Source organism: Grammomys surdaster, unplaced genomic scaffold (genome assembly GCF_004785775.1).
Source record: "Grammomys surdaster isolate TR1022 unplaced genomic scaffold, NIH_TR_1.0 124253, whole genome shotgun sequence".
Classification (NCBI taxonomy): domain Eukaryota; kingdom Metazoa; phylum Chordata; class Mammalia; order Rodentia; family Muridae; genus Grammomys; species Grammomys surdaster.
Genome location: NW_021619309.1, coordinates 374,171 through 380,945, shown reverse-complemented (window position 1 = coordinate 380,945; position 6,775 = coordinate 374,171). Strand labels below are relative to the sequence as shown.

At 43.9% G+C, this 6,775-nt stretch overlaps 1 non-coding gene across 1 annotated transcript; it reads right to left on the bottom strand.

The window, feature by feature from the left end:
- Positions 1–1,868: 1,868 nt before the first annotated feature.
- On the bottom strand, positions 1,869–1,962 carry LOC114636479. Its single transcript, XR_003713625.1, has one exon. It is a non-coding gene; the product is annotated as a small nucleolar RNA SNORD116 (small nucleolar RNA).
- Between the last annotated feature and the right edge of the window lie 4,813 nt (positions 1,963–6,775).

Below are 6,775 nucleotides of genomic sequence, written 5' to 3'. Positions count from 1 at the left end.
AAGCACAATGGAGTGCCTTGCACAAAGAGGATCTGGGTAGTCTGGAGTACTCAGGCATTGGGGAGAGCAAGGAAGTGCAAAACATTGCCCATCCATTACCAGGGAGGAATGGGCGAAGGCTCCAAACCTGGGAGCACCAGGAGGACCTAAGCCTGCTACATGTCCCCAATGCATAAGTTGCAGGGATGGCATCTCCTCCAATCTACACCAAGACCCGAGAACCTAGACTCCTTGGGCCATTCGTGAGCTCCTTACCTTTGACCTCAGGCGCTCTCAGAAGACCCAGGAACACCAGATCAATTCACTGGACATTCAGTTAGGAACCACCAGCCCTCATTCAGTGTTGTGCGGTCATTTGTCCTGGACGTCACCCGTGGCCATGCCGGACAAGACTTGTGACCCTGAGAAGACAGCACAGAGCACATGCTGCCATTACAGTGGGGCCCATGCCAAACAGGATGGATGGATGATGGGCTTTGTGTTTGTTTTGGGATTGTCAGACAACACAGGCGCCCTCAACACTCATGCTCTTGCCAACTCTCAGCTCTGCTCTTCCGGATTGAGGATGATTTTCGTCTCAAGGCTTGGCTGTAGACAAAACATGCCCTTTGCTCTCAACTGCTTGCTTCCTGGGCTCTCTCCTAACTCCACCTCCTTGAGGATGAAATCTGGGCTGCTCACACAACTCTCTCCAGGATGTCCAACACATCAACTTGCTCCCCCAGACTCCAGCACCAGTTGCCAAAAGAACCAGGATACTTCTCAAAGCATCATGGCAGAACAAGAAAGCTAACAAGGACATTCTCAGGTCCTCCCGCCTAACCCAAAGGAGAATGAGGAGGAAGCTCTGACTAACTTCACCAGCCAAAGCATGCCTCCATAAACATCTATGCACACTACTTGAGCGTCTTCCACCATGGCTACAAAGCTACACTGTTCAATACTACAGGGTCCTAACATGAGAAAGAATTAGACTTGCTCCAAGAGTTCTGATAACCAGATAGTGAGTAGCAAGCCGGACTTCTTGTGCCATATGCACCACAACGATTTGCTCTGTCTCATATTCTTGGGGTCTCTGTCTCCTCTCTGTCTCTCTCTTTCTCTCTCTCTGGCTTTCTCTCTCTCTCTGCTTTGTGGGTTTCTGTCTGTATCTTACTCTTTCTCTCTCTCTCTCTCTCTCTCTCTCTCTCTCTCTCTCTCTCTCTCTCTCTCTGTGTGTGTGTGTGTGTGTGTCTGTCTCTGTCTCTCCCTGTCTATTTATCTCTTTGCTCTCAGTCTGTTTTTTACCTGGCATTATCTCAGACTATGAATTTTGCCTTCCTCTGTCAATCTAACTGTACTCTTTTCAAGCAAGTAGACCAGGAATGTTTCAGGCTGCAAGGGACACAGATTCATCTTGGTCACCAACTCTACAGGTCACAATCACACACTCCCAGAGACATCTTAAGGCTTCTGGCCACATTACACCTAGAGGGAGCCCTCCATAATCAATCTGGGTAGAAACCCCACTGAGTTTTTGTTCATGCCAAAGCTTCTCAGGAGCCTTAAGCCAATTTCAGGCACACCAGTGTGTAGACCCAAGCTTTGGTGCTACTGATCATCCTACCTGTGCACTTGGGATGCAGGCTAATCCTTGCAGATGGCACAACTACCTACTCAGTCCCTGTCATGTAATTCCTGAACAACCAAGGCAGGATCCCTCTACAGCAAACGTGGTTTTCTTGCTTTAGGCCATGGTTTCTGGCAGAGTAGGCAAAGCACAGGCTCATCTGTAGAGAGTATGGCTTGAGCTTGAGGAAGGCAAGGCCAATCGAGTGGTTGGCCAGCCTGTTTCTGACGCCCAGAGGACCTGGGTGACCCAAGGTGCCGGACCTCAGTCCCGATATGAGTAGCAGTACTGAGTTTTCACTCATTTTGTTCAGATTTTCCAAGGAATGATTGACTGGGAATCATCATAGATCCAAGCACAATGGTGTGCCTTGCTCAAGAGGATTATGGTAGTCCGGTTTGCTCTGGCTCTGGGAAGAGCAAGGAATTGCAGGTGAGTGCCCATCCATCACCAGGGATCAATAGGCCTAAGCTCCAAAACTAGTATCACCAAGAGTCCCCAAGTCTGCTGCCTGTCTGTAATGGACAGAATGCACGGATGGCAGCTCCCTGCATCTTCACCAAGACCTGTGCACTTTGAGTTTTTGTGTCATTCATGAGTTTCTTACCTTTGATCTCAGGTGCTCTCAGGAGATTCAGGAACATTAAACCAGTTCTCTGGACATTCAGCCAGGAACCACCATCCCTCATCCAGTGTTGTGGGGCCATTTCCCCTGGACTTCAACCTTGGCCCATTCTGTACAATAAATGTGTCCCTGGGAAGACAGCAAAGATACATGCAGCAATTACTGTGGGACCCATTCTTACCAGGGTGGATGATGGGTTTGGTGTTTATTTGGGGATGGTCAAACCACACAGGTACCCTCAACACTCCTGCTCTTTCCAACCTCTCAGCCCTGTCCTTCCAAATAGGGGATACTTTTCCCCTCAATGCTTCGCTGTAGACAAAACAGGCCCTGTGCTATCAAGTGCTTTCTAGGCACTCACTTAACTCCATGGCCTTCAGGATGATATCTGAGCTGTTGCAGATGGACATAACACATTCCACGAGGTTCACCACATCAACTTGCTCCACCAGGGCCCACCACAAAGTTGCCAAAATGATCAGGGTACTTCTCAATGCATCATGGCAAAATGAAAAAAAATAACAAGTGTGACCACAGATCCTTTTGGCTATCCCTAGGGAGAATGATGAGGAAGCTTTGACTAACTTCACCAGCAAAAGCATGCCTCCATAAATATCTGTGCCCTCCACTTGGGCATCATCCACCATGGCTACAAAGCTACACTCTTCAATACTACAAGGTCACATCATCAGACAGAATTTGACCTCCTCAAAATGTTCTGCTAAGTAGCATGTGAATCAGCATGGAACATCAAGTCTTTTATCATGAAGCAATGTTGAATTTTGTCAAATGCTTTCTCAGGATATAGTGAGATGATCATTTGGTTTTTTTCTTTGAGTTTGTTTATATAGTGGATTACATTGATGGATTTCTGAATATTGAACCATCCCTGCATTCCTGGGATAAAACCTACTTCATCATGATGGATGTTTGTTTTGATGTGTTCTTGGATTCGGTTTGGTAGAATTTTATTGAGGATTTTTGCATCGATGTTTATAAGGGAGACTGGTCTGAAGTTCACTTTCTTTGTTGGGTCTTTGTGAGGTTTTGGTATGAATGCAATTGTAGTTTCATAGAACGAATTGGGTAGTGTTCCTTCTGTTTCTATTTCGTGGAATAGTTTGAAGAGAAATGGTATTAGGTCTTCCTTGAAGGTCTGATAGAATTCTGCTCTAAAACCATCTGGTCCTGGGCTTTTTTTGGTGGAGAGACTTTTAATGACTGCTGCTATTTTCTGAGAGGTTATGGGACTGTTTAGATGGTTTATTTGCTCCTGATTTAACTTTGGTACCTGGTATCTGTCTAGGAAGTTGTCCATTTCATCCAAGTTTTCCAGTTTTGTTGAGTATAGGCCTTTGTAGTAGGATCTGATGATTTTTCTGAATTTTTTCAGTTTCTCTTGTTATGTTTCTTTTTTCAGTTCTGATTTTATTAATTTGGATACTGTCTCTGTGCCCTCTGATTAATCTGGCTAAGGGTTTATCTATCTTGTTGATTTTCTCAAAGAACCCTCGAAAAAAATGTCATTTGATCTATTCTTTTTTTTTTTTTTTTTTTTTCAGAGCTGAGGACCGAACCCAGGGCCTTGCGCTTGCTAGGCAAGCGCTCTACCACTGAGCTAAATCCCCAACCCCGATCTATTCTTATCTCTTTGTACAAATCTCAAGAACAAGTGGATGAAGAACCTCAACATAAAACCAGATATGCTGAATCTAATAGAACAAACAGTGAAAAAGGTACTCAAACACATTGAAATAGGAGGAAATTTCCTTAACAGAACACCAATGGCTCAGGTTCGTAGATCAACTATTGACAGATGGGACCTCATAAAAACTGAACAAGCAGATGACACTGTCAATACAACAAAAGGGAAACCTACAGATTGAGAAGATATCTTTACCAACCCTACATCTTATAGAGGACTAGGATCCAATATATACAAAGAACTTAAGAAGCTAGAGTCCAGAGAACCAAATAACATTATTTAAAAATGGGGTACAGAGCTAAACAGAGAACTCTTAACTGAGGAATCTCAAATAGCTGAGAAGCACCTAAAGAAATGTTCAGCATTATTTTTCATCAGAGAAATACAAATCAAAACAACTCTGAGATTCCACTTCACACCAGTTAGAATGGCTAAAATCAAGAACTCAGGTGACTTTGGACACTTGCAAGTATGTGGAGAAAGGAACATTCATCTATTGCTGCTGGGGTTGCAAGATGGTACAACCACTCTGGACATTTGCTCCACTATGTTTATAGCAGCTTTATTTGTAATAGCCAGAAGGTGGATAGAATCTAGATGTCCTTCAACAGAGGAATGGATACAGAAAATGTGGTACATTTACACAGTGGAGAACTAAACAGCTGTTAAAAACAATGAAGTTCACAGGAAAATGAAATTCATGAAATTCACAGGCAAATGAATGGAACTAGAAAATATAATCCCGAGTGAGGAAAACAAGACACAAAAGAATACACATGGAATACACTCACTGATAAGTGGATATTAGCCCCAAAGCTCACAATACCCAAGTTTCAAGTCACAGATCACATGTAGCTCAAGGAGAAGAAACACCAAAATGTGAGTGTTTTGGTGATTCTTAAAAAGTGGAGCAAAATTCTCATGGGAGCAAATATGGAGACAAATGTAGAGCAGAGACTGAAGAAAAGGCCATCCAGAGACTGTCCCACCTGGGATCCATACCATATACAGTCACCAAATGCAGACACTACTCTTGATGCCAAGAAGTACATCCTGACAGGAGCTTGATTTAGCTGTCTCCTGAGAGGCTTTGCAGAGGCTGACAATGCAGAATCAGATGCTCAAAGCCAACCATTGGACTGAGCATGGGGTCCCCAATGGAGGAGTTAGCAAAAAGACTGAAGGAGCTGAAAGGGTTTACAACCCCATAGGAAGAACAACAATATCAACCAAAAAGACCACTTCAGAGTTCCCAGGTTCTAAATCACCAACCAAGGAATACACATGGGGAAACCCCTGGCTCCAGCTGCATACGTAGCAGAGGATTGCCTTGTTGAACATCATTGGGGGAGAGGCTCTTGGTCTTGTGAAGGCTCAATGTCCCAGTGTAGGATAATTCTATGGTGGGGAGGCAAGAGTGGGTGGGTAGGTGAGGGAATACCCTCACAGAAACAGGGGAAGGGGGCATGGGATAAGGAGTTCTTGGGGGAGAACCTGGGAAAGAAGATAACATTTGAAATGTAAATAAATAAAATTTCCAACACACACACACACACAGTATGTACTTGCTGATAAGTTGACATTTTGGTAGTCTAAAAGCTTGGACTATCCATGAGACAACTAACAGATCATATGAAGCTCAAAAAGAAAGAAGACCAAACTATCAATGCTTTAGTCCTACTAAGAAGGGGGAATGAAATAATCATGGGAAGTAGAGGGAGGGGGAACTGGGAGGGAATGAGGAGGGGAGGGAAAAGCAGGTGCAGGAAATGGAGTTGGAGGAGATGGGGTGAAGTACAGAATGTCAGGAAATTGAATAGAAATATGCACTAGTAGAAGATGCAGAACTAGGGATAGCTACTAGAAAGTCCCAGATGCCAGGGAAGCAAGATATTTCTTGAACCCAACAGTGATGACATTAGCCCAAATACCCAAAAAGCAAAGACAGAACTTCTAGAAACCATATTCAGTGGATAGGTATGGAACCTGTTTGAGGTTTCAAAAATTTTAACCCAGAATTGTTCCTGTCTAAGAGAAATGCAGGCATAAAGAGTGAAGCAGAGACTGAAGGAAAGACTATCCAGAGTCCACACTACCTAGTGATCCATCCCATCTGTAGATACCAAACCCACACACTATTACTGATTCCAAGAAGTTCTTGCTGACAGGAGCCTGGTATAGCTGTCCGCTGAGAGACTCTCCCATTGCTTGGCCAATACAGATGTGGATGCTCAGAGCCAACTACTGGAATGAGAATGGGGACCCTAATAAAAGAGTTAGGGGAAGGACTAAAGGAGTTGAAGGGGATTGCAAACCCACAGGAAGAATAACTATATCAACCAACCAGACCCCACAGAGCTCCCAGGGACTAAACCATCAACCAAAGAATACACATGGTGGGACAAATGGCTCCAGCTGCATACGTAACAGAGGCTTTCCTTATCAGACATCAATGGGAGGGGAGGCCCTTGGTCCTGTGGCAACTCGATGCCCCAGCATAAGAGGATGCTAAGATGGTGATGCAGGATCTGGTGGATGGGTGGGGGAGTACCCTTATAGAGGCAGGGGGAGGAGGATGGGATGGGGGTTTGTGGAAAGGAAACCAGGAAGAGGGACAATATTTGAAATGTAAATAGTTAAAATAACCAATAAAAAAATCTAAAAAAGAATGAGGAAATCATGAAATTTTAATGAAAATTTTTAAAACTAGAGAATATTTGTGACATAACCTAGACCCAAAGGTAGATACATGGTATATACTCACTGATAAGTGAATATTAATCAAAAAGTACAGAATGACCATGATAAAACCCACAGACTATGTTAAACAAAAAGT